This window comes from Mustela erminea, chromosome 3 (assembly GCF_009829155.1).
Source record: "Mustela erminea isolate mMusErm1 chromosome 3, mMusErm1.Pri, whole genome shotgun sequence".
NCBI lineage: Eukaryota > Metazoa > Chordata > Mammalia > Carnivora > Mustelidae > Mustela > Mustela erminea.
The window spans coordinates 83451904-83469865 of record NC_045616.1 but is presented as its reverse complement, the minus strand read 5'-3'; the positions used below and the strand labels follow the sequence as shown (position 1 = coordinate 83469865).

General features: G+C 38.0%; 1 protein-coding gene across 4 annotated transcripts in view; it reads left to right on the top strand.

Moving 5' to 3' along the window:
- KCTD16 (potassium channel tetramerization domain containing 16) overlaps nucleotides 1–17962 on the top strand; it is a 305143-nt gene that overhangs the window by 53962 nt on the left and 233219 nt on the right. The window lies entirely within an intron of this gene.

Genomic DNA, 17962 nt, shown 5'->3' with positions numbered 1-17962 from the left:
CAGGCATTGTTGGTCCCCAGAGAAAAGACACATTTAGATGTGAACCTATGACGAACTCAGAACACTGTTTAAATCATAAAAAGTACTGAAATGAGCTCTTCTTTTAGCTCTTCTAGTTTTTACTTTGGGGAGAGTGACTTGAGAATATAATTGTGGTTAAGTAGTTTATATTATTAATAGCTTTATGTTACCTTAAAAGCCAGGCCACATACAGCAGTTAGGTTACAACTGAAAACTAAAAAGAAACATTGATTCTTGGTTTTAAAACCAATCAGCCTCCTTAGCGCCTTTCCCTTCTAAACTTTGATGAAAATCCTAGAACCCTAGAGATGGGGAAGTATGAAAGTCTTGGCTCTTCCCCATGTCTTACCATTTTTAATTTAATTTAATTTAATTTTTATAATTTTAAAAAAGATTTTATTTATTTATTTGACAGACAGAGATCACAAGTAGGCAGAGAGGCAGGCAGAGAGACAGGGTAGGCTGGGGAAGCAGACTCCCTGCTGAGCAGAGAGCCCGATGTGGGGCCATCCCAGGACCCCGGGATCATGACCTGACCCTAAGGCAGAGGCTTTAACCCACTGAGTCACCCAGGTGCCCCTCTAACAGTTTTTGATTGACTTCGTTTACCTGTTAGCTCTTTTCTAATGTTAATTATAAATCTAAAGTTGGGTCTAAATCACATAGCAAAGACCGTGATAAGTGCTTTGTAGATATTACCATGTTCTCTCTTCAGAACAACCCTAGGGCATGAGGATTATTATTTTTTTCCATCTTATATATGAGAAAACTGAGACCTAGGGAGAGTCTTACCCAGGTTCACAGCTAGCAAATAATAAAATCAGGGTTTAGGCACTGGTCAAGTCTATCTGGACTCTAAGGACTGAATGCTTTTTTAATTACTAAATTACCTTGGATTGTCCATCGAGTACAGATCCTTCCTATAAAGTGAAATATAGAAATTAGTAATATAGAAAGTGAGGTCAAAATAGGATTTTTAAAAAGATGATAGAAGAAACAGTATACTTGTATGCTGATATCCAGTTGTTAAGGAAAAAAAAAACAGACAATATAGGAGAGAAAGGAGAGATAGCTTGAGTGATATCCTTGGATAAGTAAGAAGGAATGGGATTGAGTGCATAGAGTTTAATCTTTGTTATGAGCCTTCTCAGTTCATCCAGAGTAATAGGGTGTATGAATGTGTAATAGAAATAGTAGTAGTAGTAAATGTATATACACATACATGCATACATATATCTATGTATGAAAATTAAATATATATGTGTATATATACACATAATAAATGTATATGTTAAAAATAATAGAATATATAGGTATAGACACAGTTGGTATGCTTTGTCGGAACTTACTGATGTTTCTATGGATTACTTCTATTTTTTTCAGTAAAATAAGAAGCTACAAGACTGAGGATGGAGAAGGAAGTATTTGAGGTTTGAAGAGAGAAAAGACAGTATAAAATGGTTATTTAAAATGGTGATGAGTGAATGAACTAGGGAATGTATTATTGACTGGGAGCATTAAGGACACTTGAAGCAAGTGGTCATGAATTTAAAGTGAAACCATTTAACATGGTTGTGCATTTTTCTCCAGCTCTATGGGTGCAGGTGGGGAGCAGTCCCAGATGTAATCCTAACCATTGGATGTGAGGTTTTGCAAAGTGGGGGTAGACGAGTTGTACATAAGACAGTTATTAAAATAGCTGGTTATTAAATTTAAGTTACTAAGATATTCCGTGAGGACATGAAGGACAATGAAAAGGTATGAGGTTAATGGGTTAAAGTCCCTAGGGAGTCAAGTGGTTTTTTTCGAATCTAGTACTGGAGAAAATGAGTGGGAAAGCCAGGAGGAGATGATGGGATGTGTGAAATTGGGCTTACAGAGGGTCAAGCAATTGATTATGATGCAGTTTGGGCCATGACCACGAAAGTGTGTAGCAGGGGCGGTGGTGGAAGATGTGATCCTCAGAAGAGGGGGGTTGGGAGTATTCAGAGATCATCTGTGCTGGTCTTGAAAGCACAAGACTAAGGTTATTTCAGTTTCATAATGACTCCATTATCCTCATTATAGAAAGAAAAACTGAGGCTGGGAATTAGGTCCAAGATCCCCATTTTGGAGGCATCAGCCCCGGGATTTATATCTAGTGTGTAAGACTCCTCTATCTTACCCACTGTGCCTGGTGGTTTACAGACAGAATATTCTCTGCCTCTTAAGCCATGACTAGTTAAGGGGGCTGAGAACTTGCAAATGCTTTGGGTCATTTGCCTACCAAACCTGTCACTCACCAACTTAGATTCATTAAGCACCTACTAAACATCACCGTGGGGTGGTGTTCCATGTGCAGGGCTACAAGGATGAAAGGTATTTTATGAAATTTCAGCTGATAATTCAACTGCAACTGTGTTATCATCCTTGCCAGTAAGAAAGTATTTGAATCATTATTGGAGTATTTTAGTGCGTCTTGCCCTTATTAGATTATAAAAGAATGAGTAGAGAATAGAAAATGAAAGTGCTGATATTGGTGATAAGAAGCATATAGCTCATAAATTTGCTATAATTGAAACAAAGGTGGAAATCTTTAGGCGTGCTGAAAGAGGCAAAGAACCGCAAGTGCTTATCATTGGATTTAAGTGAGCTGAGTGAGTTTTCAATTAGAGAGGGGAAAAAAATCAAGTTTAAAAAGAAGGTATACAATGTGAGAACTGTATTTCAAAGACATTGTTTTACTTTGGGAATGTCTATCATGTAAGATATAAATCTGTGGTTTGATTTATGCAACAAGATCTTTATACTTGACTGAAGGGATATGTTATATATGAGATATGGAATTTTTATGATATAGAATTATTTAAAGTATGGGGAAACAATATAAGAGGAAGCATTCAATTCACCATGGAATGAACCAGGATCTTCCCTGAGATGGCCTTGTTTTAAAGCAACGTCATAAAGATTTAGGGGCTTTACAGGTCATGATCCCAGGGTCCTGGGATTGAGCCCCGCATCGGGCTCTCTGCTCAGCAGGGAGCCTGCTTCCCCCTCCCTCTCTCTCTGCCTGCCTCTCTGCCTACTTGTCTCTGTCTGTCAAATAAATAAATAAATCTTTAAAAAAAAAAAAAAAAAGATTGAGGAGCTTTAGGGCAGACAATGCAAGGAATAGCATTATAGGTAGAAGGACTAGCAGATGCCAAGGCATGGAAATGAGACTGAGCACAGCTACATGGCTTGTTTTCTGAGCCTCCTGGTTTGAGCTTAGGAACAGGGAGCATCAAAGGCCCTGTCTAGAGTGGTCAGAGAGAGCAGATGGTGAAGGGCCTTACCTGACATGCTAAGCTACTGGACTTGATCCTTGATGCTGTGGAGACTTGTAGGTACCAAGGAATCACAAGACATTTTCATCAGTGTCTTCTTTCTGTTTGCACTATTAATTTAGTGTTAGCAAAATTCATATCCTGTTGTTTGATTCTTATGGAACACTTCAAGATTATCTATGTTTGGGGTATACTTTTTTGCACCATTATCATACATTTCTTCCTTTAAGCTATTTGGCTTACTGATTCTCTTCATTCATGTATTTGGTAAATATTTATTGAGCACCTACTCACTACCAGATATGTTTTAAGTAGGATTCAGGAAGAATGCAGTTTTGGCTCTTGTAATGCTTATATTCTAGTGTGGATATAGATTGATAAGCAAATTCACATACAAATGGCATGTTCTCCTAAATTGCTATTTTGTGCTAATATTGTAATTCCTTTTCTGTGACTCATCTTTCTTTCTACGCTTTAATCTAGTGATAGAGTCAGTGGTGTGCATTCCTATAATTTAGGTTGGAGGAGCCACAGCAGTATAGGCTTAAATCACTCTCTGTGAATACTGCCTATATAGGATGTGCATTAGGCTAAGCTCTGAAGTTGAAAAAGTCCCTCTCCATCTTCTGCTATACCTTCATTGCTGTCTGCTGTCAAGAGTGGCTCAGAAATGGAAGCACCACATGAAGAAAAGACAAAGGTTTCCAATCATATCATTCATCCTTCACTAAGAAGAAGGAACTAGTCTCAAGTTATGAATGTCCTTGCTACTTGATGGTTTGCCAAAAGATAGACTATTATTCTCTTGCAAATTCATATATGTAATATGTGATATGTGATATTATTCCCTTATTCCCTTGCAAAAACATATATGTGATAAGATCAGAATTTTCCTTAAATTCATGTTTGGAATTTTAGGTCGTCTCCTAATAATTTTCAAATAACAACCATAGTATTTTAGAATTGTTGCTAGTGACAATAATAGTAATAAATAGCTGATATATTCTGAGCACTTACTAGCTGAATATATTCCATTCACTATCTGAACACTCAAAGTTATGCACTCAAAGTGGTTAAGCAACTTTCCTAAGGTTACACAATAGCAAAAAGCAGAGCAGAGGTTCGGACCTGAGATACAGGTTTCTAGAGCCTGGGCTCTCAGCCTTCATGATACATGACTCTGCTACCAGAAGTCCAAGATACCACAGTCTTTCTCCTCCTGGAAAATAAACATCTTTTGAGGAAATATAAAATAGATTCCTCCCTTAGATCCAAGGTAGATTCTATCCCTGAGGGAGAGTCTACCATATTCCAGGCAGTAGAAACATAAAATGAGTCATGTATATAATAGAAAACTTTTTAGTAGTTACGTGAAAAAAAAAGTGTAAAAAGAAAAAGTAAAATGAATTTGAGTAAAATATTTTATCTAACCCCATACATGAAAATATTATCATTTCAATAGATTTCTATGTATTTTTCATTGCCTCAATTTTTAAAATTTAAAGTAATTAAAATGGAATAAAATTTAAAAATCAAGGTCTTCAGTTACATATGCCATAATTCAATGTTCATTAGCCGCGTGTAGCTAAATGGTTACTGTCTTGCAAATTGAAGCTTTACAGGGTCCCATTTTAAGATCATGTTGCTCATTGACGTCATGTATAGATTCATCAGAAGACTCTGAGATTTTGTAGTTACTTTTTTTTTTTTTAGAGAGAGAGAGAGAGAAGAGTGTGAGTGTGGGGTGGTGGGGTCAGAGGGAGAGGGACAGAATCCTATGTCCCTGCTGAGTTTAGAGCCCTACAGTGGGGGTCCATTCCAGGACCCTGAGATAGTGACCTGAGCCAAAATCCAGAATTGGAAGCTTAACCAACTGAGCCACCCAGGCACCCCTGTGGTTACTTTCTCAAGATTTTATTTATTTATTTGACACACAGAGAGATATCACAAGTAGGCAGAGAGGCAGGCAGAGAGAGGGGGAAGCAGGGATGCAGGGCTTGGGATCCCAGGACCTGAGACCATGACCTGAGCCAAAGGCACAGGCTTAACCCACTGAGCCACTCAGGCGCCCCCTGCCTGTAGTTACTTTTTTTTTTTTTTTTTTTTTTTTTTTTTATTTATTTGACAGAGAGAGATCACAAGTAGGCAGAGAGGCAGGCAGAGAGAGAGAGAGGAGGAAGCAGGCTCCCTGCTGAGCAGACAGCCCAATGTGGGACTCGATCCCAGGACCCCGAGATCACGACCTGAGCCGAAGGCAGCGGCTTAACCCACTGAGCCACCCAGGCGCCCCCTGCCTGTAGTTACTTTTTAATGCAAAATTAGAAACATGGACGCTGTTTCAGGCAGAATGGTTGTTTTTCATTCATTAAAGAACTGTGTCTTCTGGATTTTGATAAGTGCTTTGCAGGTACCTGCCATATTTCCAGCATGAGTGAGCCTCCAGTCTCATAAAGAAAACCACATCAACTGTTAAATAAAAGAATGTGACGCCAGTTGTGAAAGTTGAAGTTTAAAAAAAGTCTTTCTTTTGTTCTTGTAGGCGGATGTGAAGGCTGTGATCTTTGTCATTTTCCTTCCATCTCAGAAGAAATTCTGATGCTATCATTTTAAATTCATTACTTTATTATGTTGAAATCTACATTGTGAGGGCTTGATACCATCAAGGTCAACTGTTTCCATCTGAATTTTACAACCTGCAGGGAGTCTAATCTATCACAGCTTTCTTCCCAAGCTTGGGGAAGAGACAAGGAAGGAAGAAGAGATGCCTGGAATTTTGCATGTCCGCCTTACTCAGAGGGCTTTTTTCTTTTCCCATCCCACCTCTTTTTATTTTATTGCAAAAAAAAACAAAGAGTTTAGTGATAATGGCTTCAGGTGCTGTCCATCATAGTCCTGTCCCCAAAGGACTGTGCTATTACATTATTTGTACGTTAAATGGAATCCATTGTTACAGCCAGTTTTTTTCTTGTTTTATACTTTAGATCTTCCATAAACAGGACAGATAATGAACATAAAAGAACCCAGCTTACTTAGGAAGATAAGGCAGAATTGCCCAGGTGTTTGAATTGTGCCGGCCAGTTTTATCTGGTTGTGATAAATCGTCTCCTACTCTGGCAGTCAGCGCTGGGGTGGGGAAGAGGAGGAATTAAAATACACTAATGAGTACTCCCCGTTGAATCTCTGCAGCATGTTTTACACCTAGGACCCCACGTATTTATTAGACAAAAATATCCAAGGTTTAAAACACGATTATAATATTTTCTGCTTAGGTTAAAAAAACAAAACAGAACAGTAGGAGGATGATCTATTGTAAAGAACCTCATCTTCAGTTATTGTTTTTTGCTTCTGTACAGAAGCTTTCTCATTCTCCACTCATGTGATGCCAAACAGGTGCCATACCAGCGGCCAAGTCTCAGCAATGGGAAGGGAATGTGTTACTTTTGCTTTTGATGTTGCCTTTGGATGTTCCAAAGTCAAGTCAAGATGAGTTCTTCAAACCTTCCTATCTAGTAGAGACTCGGGCCATTTATCTCAAAAACTGGTGCTCACCAGCCTCATTCCACAAGAGAAAGTTCAGATTTCAACTCTCTTGTGAGAAGTATAATATATAAAAGCCTTACACATTTTATTTTATTAATGTTTTTTTATCCAGTCTGTCTTGGTTGAATCACTCTTTTCTTAAATATTTTATTTATTTATTTATTTGGCAGAGAGAGAGAGAGAGAGAGAACACAAGCAAGGGGAGGGGGAGAAGGAGGCTCTCCTCGAGGGGAGAACCCGATGTGGGGCTCGACCACAGAATGCCTGGCATCATGACCTGAGCCAAAGGCAGATGCTTAGCCACTTAACGACTGAGCCATCAAGGTGCCCCAGTTGAATCACTTATATTTACCATGTATTTCTTCTCCATCCCAGGGATCACAAGTTGTTTGAGTGACATAAGATGTACTTAGCCAGTGGGGTAGTGTCTAAGGAACTTCACTCAAACCATTAACACCAGTGAACGTGGTGGGTGATTTAGTAGATGTGAGACTTGGAATCAGGCTAGAGTTTCATACCCCAGTTGTGCTACTTACCAGCCCTGTGGGCCAAGGCAAGCCACTGGGCAAATGGAGTCTGGCTTTCCTGCAAACTGGGAACAAAAGTACTTGCTTCACCTGCTTCTTGTAGGGCTCAAATAAGAAGATATTTATAGGCAAACACTCAGGAAACTATAATGCACCGTACTAAGAAGTTGTAATACATATATAAACCATGCTCATTATAATCCCTCCCTTTTCCACAGACAACAATTATTATAATCAAAAATAAGATGTGCCAGAAACCGATCTCTCCCTAAAGGGACCTCAGCTTTTCCCTCTCTCTCCTAATGAAAACAGAAATACATCACTGTCTCTTTGGATGAAAGCTAAAAGCTGTCCGATGAGCAATAAATAAATGATTGCCAGGAAATACACACACTAGCCTCACTAAAGGCAAGCTCCATTTCCAACCCATGAAAGTACACAAACACACCCCCTGATGGAATAAAATGTTCTCACTTTATGCTTTTGGGGGGAATCACTTTGCACAAGCAATTATCTTGGTTTTATGCACAAAGCTTAGCCTACTGATTAAGTGATTTCAACCTTTTAACAATTTGTTCCTTTGGGTTGATGTAAGTCTGCTATTTCCCTATTCTTTGGAAGTCTCAGCGCCTCTCCCAGCACATAGCTTCCCTGCCCATAGCTAAGAAAGGCTACGCTAAAGTCCTCTCTCTCCTGATGAGTCCCAGAAGCTTCAGCGAATTTACTGAGCTCTTGGTTTCCATAGTTTGTATTTATCTAGAACAGGAGCCATGGAATCCATCTGACTGGGTCAAACCCTCACTCTACCACTTATTTCCTATCTGACCTTGGACACACAAGTTACCTAAACTCTTGATGATTCAGTTTTCTTGTCTATAAAATGGGAATGATGACAGGAACTACTTTATGGAGTTGCTGAGAAGGTTAAGTGAAATTATTAATATAAAGTGCTTAGTGAAGTGCCTGGGTCATGGTAAGTGGTCAATGAATATTACTTTTTAATATTATTATTATTATTGAAATGAGTTTTTTGGTTTTTTAGGTAGAAAATTATGATATAATATTCCATATTCCTTATTAAACTTCAGATAGTTATTTTTAGATTCACTATTGAAAATTCATGCCTGTGGGAATCAGCCTCATGCCCTTTGGAAACATTTTAACGTCTGATTCTTATTGTAAAAGACACAAAACCCACCAGAAGAATTGAAATATCTTCAGAGTATGAACATCCTCCTTCTTTCTCTACACCCCCAACTCTTATCAGTATTGTGTGTTTTACCTAATACTTACTGACCGTGGTAATTTTTTTTAATTTAATTCTATTTTTTCAGTGTTCATGACTATGGTAATTTTTAGACCAAAAGGTCATTGTCTATGTCTGGAGTCAGAACAAGAAAAACAGTGTAGATCTTGCAATGTCTGTGTTATAGCAGTGACATCATTAGACAACAGAACATTTACCTAGGCCCTCCTGCATGCTGGAGATACACAGAACCCTGTCTCTGCCCATGAGATGCTAGTGGAGACACAAACACAAATATGTCATTATCAGATAATTAGTAAGTACTGGATCTGAGGAACAAATAAAATGCAGCGGGAGAAATGAATTCTGCCTGTTGGATCAAGTCAGGGAAAGCTCTGAAGAAGAGGCTACGTTTGAGCTGGGCCCTTGAAGATGAGCAGGAGTTGGGCCAGTGCGGGTGTGGGGTGGGGGAGGGCCATTCAGGTGGAAGCAAGAGCAGGTGCAAACAGCATGTGCACAGAGCTTTGAAGGGATGGTTCCAGGGAGTTTTCTGGAACTGGTTGTTCATCTGGTATGTCTAGAATCAAGTACGATGGAGACTGTGCTTACACTTACTTAAAATTTACGGATATAACTCTCCCATTGTGATGTAGAGATAATATAAAATATGAATAACTCATATTTTGTGAAATAGAGGTAAAAATTATGAAAGATTCTATCTTAGAGAAACTTGGTTCTAGCATAGTAAGATACGTGGAGAAATTTAGGAAAGGCAACAATATGAGTGGCTTGAAAATCACATGACGATATTTGTTAAGAAGAAGAGGATCTGTGTAAATGTCTTTATCTGCTGGGACTCTGGGGGAGGCATCATGGGATAAGCATTGGTTCAGGGGGAAAGATTTATTCTGCTACCATCTGGATGGTGGCCTCGAAAAGTTGCTTAACCCTGTGGGACTCAGTTTTCTCATTTGTAAAATTTTTGTATACGATGATTTTAAAGTCTTGAAATTTAAGGATCTCTTGTGTTGGCAATCACTATCTCAGTACTGGAGTAGGTTTTAATGGCCTGCCTGATCCCCACTGAAAAATGCCCTATGACTAATCTATGACAGTAGGTTGGGTGGTTAGGTACAAGTAACTTTTCATAGATGGACAGATATACTATTAAATATCTGCTTTGATTCTCTACCTTGGTTGTTCCTTCTCTTTAGTGCTAGGTTCTTCTGTATTCTGTCCCCCTACCCAGAATGTTTCTCCTACTCTGAAAGTTTGGCTGCTTCTGGCTCTGCCAATTATATGCCTCTATTTGGTTTTAATCAGGGTGAACATAAAGCACTAAAATAATTTCTATCCAAGTTGATTTGGCTCTGGTTTCTCATCCTATTAAAGAATGGTCACTATTTAGATCACACGCCATGAGGCTGCTGTCCTTGCTATCATAATTGTGATTTGGCAGATTGATACGGTATTAAATTCCAGTTGAGCAGATGGTGCCAGGATTTAAACTTATGCTTATCAGATACAGATGGTCCAAACACTGAACTTATCTGTTGGTTATTTTTATTTAGAGCAGTTTAAATATAAATTACTATGCATATTTTTTTTGGTGACTTTTGTTTTTCTAGTGATTAGAAATGACTTTTCTTATTCTTTATCTTTTTGTGGGCAAGGTCTTTGATTTTAACTGATACATATTTTCTTCCATGTTGACCCAGATTGTCTCCCCAAACCTGTTCTATTCATTTTCCAGCTTTTTCTGGAACAAGAGAAAAAACAGTCCACAATGTTAATTAGTCCGGAAGACAAAGCTCTTTGGTTGTCAAGACTTCCAAATCTTATATATCCACCCTTCTCCATCCCCAGTAAAAGTTGTCAGTAGCACAGCAGAACTTAGCACACAGGACCTAGCAGGGCCCACGGTGACTTTAGAGATGAGAAAATAAAATAGAACATCAGAGAAACTGGTTGATTTATCCAAGGTTACATTGAAGTGTTTGTAAGAGTCAAGGCCAGAATGGTGTCTTTGAATTCCTCTTTGGTGCTCTTTCCAGACACCACACAGCCTCCTGGAACCGCTCCCGTTGCTTAGCATCAGATACTGTTACTAGCGACTGGCATTTTTCCCACATAGGGAAATTGATGCCATCACTATGGAGAACAAACTCTCTGCCAACTTTCTGAAAAACCACAAGTTCCACAAATGTTTCATGGTTCTAGATCTGAAGGTAGGGCTGTGCAACCAAATGGCTATGAATTGAAAAAAGGAGATGTTGCAATGAAGGAGGTAGCAGCAATAATAGTGATGTAGAATGTAGGATAGGAAGAGAAGTAAGACATAGGCTGCTGTAGCTGAAAAACGCTCATGAAGATGAATTTGTCACATAGATTTCCCTTGTCTTCTTGAAGATTTTCAGGGGCTGATTTTTCAATCCTTTAGGAAACTATTTCAGTATTTCGCCATCCTGGGAGTCAATGATCTCATTGACTTGCTTTCATTTAGGAGCATTAATTCCCTTTAGTTTGGTAACTTCAAGTCAAAAGTTGTCATTTCTATCTTTCTTTCTTTCTTTCTTTCTTTTTTTTTTTTCTTGGAAGAAGGGAGAGTTGCCTAAGGAATGTGACAAAATCAAGTTTAAAACTTACTTAGATAAAACAAGCTTTTACAGAGAGTGTGATAGTAACCAGACCTCATTTCATGCTTCTCCAATGATCACTTAGTCTTACTGGCTTCTCTCCTTCCCAAGAGGGCAGTATGTTATCTCCCAACAGCCAGTCTCTCTGTTGGGAAGAGATGGGTTATAAGATGAGATCTTCAAAAGTGATGATGTCATTTGCATTCATCCAAAACAATTAATTTGAGCTCTTTTTGGCATATCCTTTAGCACCATTTTTTTACTTGTCCTCATTTGTCTATTCCACAAGTACTTTATTGCATGTCTTCTTGGTGCTGAGTACTAGGAATAAAGCTGGGGCAAGACAGATGCTTGCCCACAAGAAAGGGAGGACTTAGATGATTAAGTAGATTAAGTAGATGACTGTAATCCCTTGCAATGAGCACAATGCTATGACAGAAGCAAGCGTGTGAGGTGGGAGAGCAAACCGTGCCGGAAAGCCTATGGAGACACTCAATAAATGCTCGATGGATGAGACAAGAGACCTAAAACTGCAACTTCCTAATTGTGTGATTTTTGGCAAGCCTGGGCCTCAGTTGTCTTATCTGCAAACTGGGGATAATAATATTTTCTAGACAGCCTCTCAGAGTTTTATGAGTATCAATTAAAACAAAACACTTAAAAGCACTTAAGAAACCATTTAGCACTTAAGAAACCATTATTCTATACAAGGGAGTTGTTAGAAGAAATGATGTTTTTCTTTCTCATGTTGTCTGTGGTCATGGTATCTGAATGTGGACGTAATTAAGAATTTTGGGTAAATTTCTTGGGAGAATGGATTTCAGCCGAAGAAATGTGTCTATGGAAGTCCCTGAGAGACTTTATCTGAAAGTACATTTTCCCCCTTTTTAAAAAATTGTATTATGTTAATTACTATACAGTATATCATTAGTTTTTTTTTTTTTAAGATTTTATTTATTTATTTGAGAGAGAGACAGTGAGAGAGACCATGAGTGAGGAGAAGGTCAGAGAGAGAAGCAGATTCCCTGTGGAGCTGGGAGCCCCATGCGGGACTCAATCCCGGGACTCTGGGATCATGACCTGAGCCAAAGGCAGTCGTCCAACCAACTGAGCCACCCAGGCGTCCCTCATTAGTTTTTGATGTAGTGTTCCATGATTCATGGTTTGCATGTAATACCCAGAGCTCCACGCAATACGTGCCTTCTTTATAAGAGAAAAACATATGACACGAACCCCAGAGACAGTGGTGAAGAATCTAATTTAGTTTGCATTTGGAGTGAAGAAGATTCTCAAAGACTTTTTATTTCTTTTTTAAAGGGCTTTTGAGGCTATGTTTACCTCCTCAACTCCTGTTTTGAGAGGCTTCTAAACTACCAGTGATTAAATTCATTTAATCCCCTAGAATTCCCCTAGAAACATTTAAAAATAGCATAATCATAAACTAGTTTGCCTTTTTGAATACCTAATAGGTGATTGACATTAATGCCAAGGAAACTACAAGAAGAAACAAGGTGGTCTTTATAATCAAGGGTCATATAGTCGAACTGATGGACTAGGAGCACCAGACATGAAATGATAATGAATGATAGCTATAGAGTATATGCATTGTACGCAAAATGGGTCAGAGAGCTTGTCATAGGCTTGTAAAGACATTGAGGTTCCACTGGCATTTGGAGGATGGACAAGATTTGGATAAGGTTAAATGAAATGAGGGAATTATTCATCTGTAGTGCCAGTTTTTGAGCTAATATTAATGGCTCCCATTTATTAAGTGCTTTCTATATGTCAGACACATGGTAAAAGCTTTATGTGTATGACTCCATTTGAACCGCATAACAAACATATGAAGTCGGTACTATTTGCATCCCTATTTTACATAAAAGAAAACCTAGTTTCAGAGGATAAAGTAATGTGTCGTTAGAGACAATGCTGATATGTGGTAACCAGGTTTTAAACTAAGCTATAACTTATTCTAAAGTCTGTGTTATTAACCACTGTATTGTGTCACTTTCTGACTCTGTGTACACTGGAAAGGTTTCAAATGAATGACTCACATCCACTGAGGAATTTGTCAGCATTTTTCAAACTTCCTGAATATCTGCTTAAATGAGAATCTTCCTTCTGTCCTTTCCTCCTTCCTTCTACCTTCTTTCTTTGCTCCCTCCTTTTCTTATCACAATATATGGTGGCTTTTCTTCTCTTTGTCTTTTTAATAGTTAATTTTTAAATTTTGAGATAGTTTACATCTAATAAAGTAGTAAAAAAAAAAAAAGTCTCTAGCACCCTTCACCTAGCCTTTCTTTATGTTAACATAGAACGTGTACCAAAACAAAGGCATTAACCGTAGTACAATACAATTAGCTGATGTACAGAATTTAGTAGGATTTTTTTCTAATGTTCTTCTTTTGTTCTAACATCCAATCCAGGTTGCAGTAGTGCATTTAGTTGCCATGTCTCTGTAGAATCCTCTAGTCTGTGATTGCACTTCAGCCTGTTCTTGTCTTTCGGAAACTTGACACTTTAAAAAAAAAAAATTATATAGAGGGGAGAGAGAGAAAATCTGAAGCAGGCTCCATACTCGGTAAAGAGTCTGACCCAGGCTTGATTTCATGACCCTGAGATCATGATCTGAGCCCAAATCAAGAATCAGAAGCTTAACCAACTGAGCCACTAAGGTATCCTTAGAACCTTGATTTTTTGGAGATTGCTGGCCAGTTATTTTGTCTAATGTGTCTTGTGTTTTCTTATGATTAGAGTGGGATTATGCATTCTTGGAAAGGATACAGGAAAGGTGATGTGACTTTAGAGGTGTGTCTCATGTCCAAGAGTTCTTGATGACAATACATGGTTTTAAAATGTCCCTAAATGCTGCCAGATTGTTTAGGCCAGTGAGGAGACAGAAGAGGAAATGCATCTCTGAAAACAACAGATCTAGGTTGGGGTACAGGCGTTGGACATGGGAAGAGATGAGCTCTGCTTCCCCACCTCACTGTGCATACTTTGAAGTTGCTACGGTGTAGAAGAGGACAGATTCCTCTGTCAAGTCATGCATGGTCCTTGAGGTCCTCTTAATTCTGAAATTCACTCTGTAGGGTCTAAATTGTTGTCTGAACTTGATTTTCTGACTTGATAGCCTGGGGATAGTGATAGTGGAAAGAAGGGCACTAAATGAGTAAAAAGCATTCCAAATAATGCAGTCCCTCTCTGACCTTACTCATGTCCTCAAAACACTTTTCCGGAGCATTAAAGGATGGGGTTGAAAACCAGACATGCAACTTTCATTATGGTTGAGGTGGAAAGATTATATTAAAGGCACTCATGTCTGGGAATAACAGGATATTACAGTAGAAGCACTCTTTTCACAAGAGCCTTTGAATTTTACACACAGATAGGAAATTGCAATCAGATCAATTAAAGGCATGCTAGTTTTTACACTAATCCCTTTCTTAATCACTGACTTTGGTGGATGTTTTAATTTTATTCAAGGAGGCAAGAGAGGCTTGTGTGTGAATAAAAATGAAAGGACTGTGAGTATAAAGACTTTATCACTAGTGCTCCCCTGTTGAATACAGCGATTTTCTGGTTACCTGATCTGAAATGAATTGTAAGTCAGTGGCATAAGAGAGCACAATACAATAATTCAGGGTACCATGTTTTGCCTACGAAGCATAAATATTTGAACACTTGCATTACCATTTCTGAATGAGTGGATTAACTAGCTATGAAATATTAACTCATGTTCTTTTGGGTATGATTGAAATATTACATTCAGTATTTACCCCCCACAACCCCCCCCCACAAATCCCTGTGTTCTATGAAACGTGAAAAGAATCTCATTTCACTCATGTCTTGCTTCATTTAACTAGTGCCACTTCTACGATATGATATGGCAACCATGTTGCAGCTGAGAGTTTAAGATTTTCATTGTGCTCTTGGGAGGATCAGTATACAACTGTACCCCACCTTACCCATTTTCTCTGAAGACTGTTAAGTTCAAATTTATAAATTCAGAAGAAGAGCTGGCAATCTAAAGAGGTTTTTTTTTTTTAACTTTTATGTTTTATAAGCTTACTACTTTAAGTATTAAAAGGTATTAAAGCAAGATACATTGTTTGTATTTCCAAGACCAGGATCTCCTTACCAACATTCTAGTTTACAGACAGGAGTCACGTTAGTCTTGTCTATAAAACAATACAGTTCTTAGCAGGTGACTTTTCATAGAAAATGATAGGCATTTCACCATGACACCATTTTAGCATCATCATCATCATCATCATCATTATTATTACTAGATAAATAATATGAACCATAGACAATTACTTTTCCCCCTAGGTAACACATTTGTCACTTTCCCATCTAATATTCTGCTATTGTCACATATTTTAATTCTACATGTACCTTAAATCTCATGAGACATTGTAATTATTTATAGAGTCCACATTTATTTATGAACCAATAGTAATACAATATTATTAACTAAAATTCATAATTTATTAAGAGTCCCTTGCTTTTTACCTAGTGTCTTTATTCTGTTCTAGAATTCGAGAATATGTTTGGTCATCTCATTTCCTCAGGCTCCTCTTGGCTGATATTTTGCTCATGATTAGGTTAGGACTGTGGGCTTTTAGGAGAAAGTACACAGAGATAACCTGCCATTTTTGTCATGCCATCTGAAGAATACAAACTATCAACATGACTTACCACTCTGATCTTAACCTTGATCCTTTGGCTAATGTTGAGGTTATCAGGTTTCTCCATGATAAAGTTGTGCTTTTTTTCCCACTTTGCACACTGTATTCTTTGAGAAGAAGTCACCATGCACAGCCCACACGCAAGGAGTAAAGAGTTATGCTTCTTCTCAAGGGAAGAATACCTACATAAATTATTTGGAATTCTTCTGCACAGATTTGTCTCTTCTCATTTATTTCTTTATTCAATCATTTATTTATGTTGTGAACATTTATTTTATTCTTGGAGTTATAGTGCAAGTTTGCATTATACTTTATTTAGTTCATTACTCAATTTCTCCCACCTTTGGCCCTTGGGAACTCTTTTATTTGGCTTTTGTGTTCCTTTGACATACTACCAGCCTTGTGGGTTTTTTGTGTATTTCTCTGTGTGTGTGTGTGTGTGTGTGAATGCTTCATTATTTTGGCATTCTATAAATCTATAAATTCTTCCCAGGCTTATTTTGAATATTTCCTATTCCAGTCCCAGGATCAACCATTTCTATGAAGAGGATTGGTTTCTTATATTGGATAATGGTATTAGAAATCAAGATCTGGGTGCTTGGTGTGCTTCACGCCACTTGGGTGATACCGCTTCTAGTCTCTGTCATCTGACATGTGGTATACTAACCACATATGTATACATACTTATGTTATATGGTATACATATAATACTAGGCAGATTGTGTAACCATCTATAACTATGTTAAGCTAAATACGCATTCATTTTGATGACTCTAGTTCTCTAATCCATTACTATGTGGATCATTCTAGCTTCCTCCCCTAGCTTATATGTAAACTCTAACAGTGAGAACCAGTTCTTGTTATCTGCTGTCCACTATCTGCTGTTCAGTTCTGGTATGCATGTGTAGTAAATTCAGAATTGTTAACCTGTATCTCATGGGATACAACTGTATGGTGCTTATGTACAGTTTCCTTAGCTTTTGGTCTTACAGACTCCCTTCCTTTCCAGTGTTACTTAGGTCAGGACCTTTTCCCTCCACCCTCTTCAGTAAGGTTATTTTTTAAAAATGCAGTATGACTGTATTGTTTTGGTTCTTCTCTATTAAAAAAAAATCCCTTTGTTTCTGCATGTTTTATTCTGGATATTTTCTTCTGACCTATGTTCACGAACTCTTCAGCTAGGTTTACTTGAAACATTAAAAATCTTTGGGTACTTAATTTTGATTATCAGATTTTTCAGTTATGTTTTTCCACTTGGTTCCTTTAGGTAGTTTTCAGTTCCCCATCAAAATTCTTAGTTGTGTGTATCATCTCTTGGAACATATTAAACATAGTCTGTATATCATGACAGTATTATTCGGATCCCATACGAGTTTGTTGATCTTGTCTGTTTTCCCCTTTTGGTTTGTGATCCCTTTGTCTTATTTCTTCTTGGGTTTAGTTGGTTTTTTATTGAATTCCAGACACTGTATTTGAAAAAACTATTAGGGTAAAGTGAACTCTAAGATGGTATTCCTCCAGAAAGGGTTTATTTTTGCTTCTAGCAAGAGGCTAGAGTCAACAGAAGTCCTGGATTACCTTAACTCAAATTCAAGGATTAAGATGATTTGAATCAGGGCTTCTACCATTGTGAAGATTGATGTATTTATGGTTTATGGGCCTTTAAGGTACTCAGAGCAAAGCATGGAGAATTTCTAAGGCTCCTCATCCTTAAGTGGACTTAGGACTCCAAGTTTTGTCTTTCTAACTCAACAGTTTCAAAATCTGTACTCAGCTTCTTAGTCATTTCTTTTGGGATTGACTGGTCCCCTGTGAAATCTGTAAAAGATGTTTTTGGGTCAAATGATTTATAAGGCCCTTGTGCATGGAACACAGAGTTATGCTTAAATATAGTTCCTATCAACTTTTATTTTAGTTGTGAGACTAAGAGTATTCATAGGAAACACTGAGAGCCAGTTGGATAATGAGATGCTAAACTGCCTTACATAGGCAAATC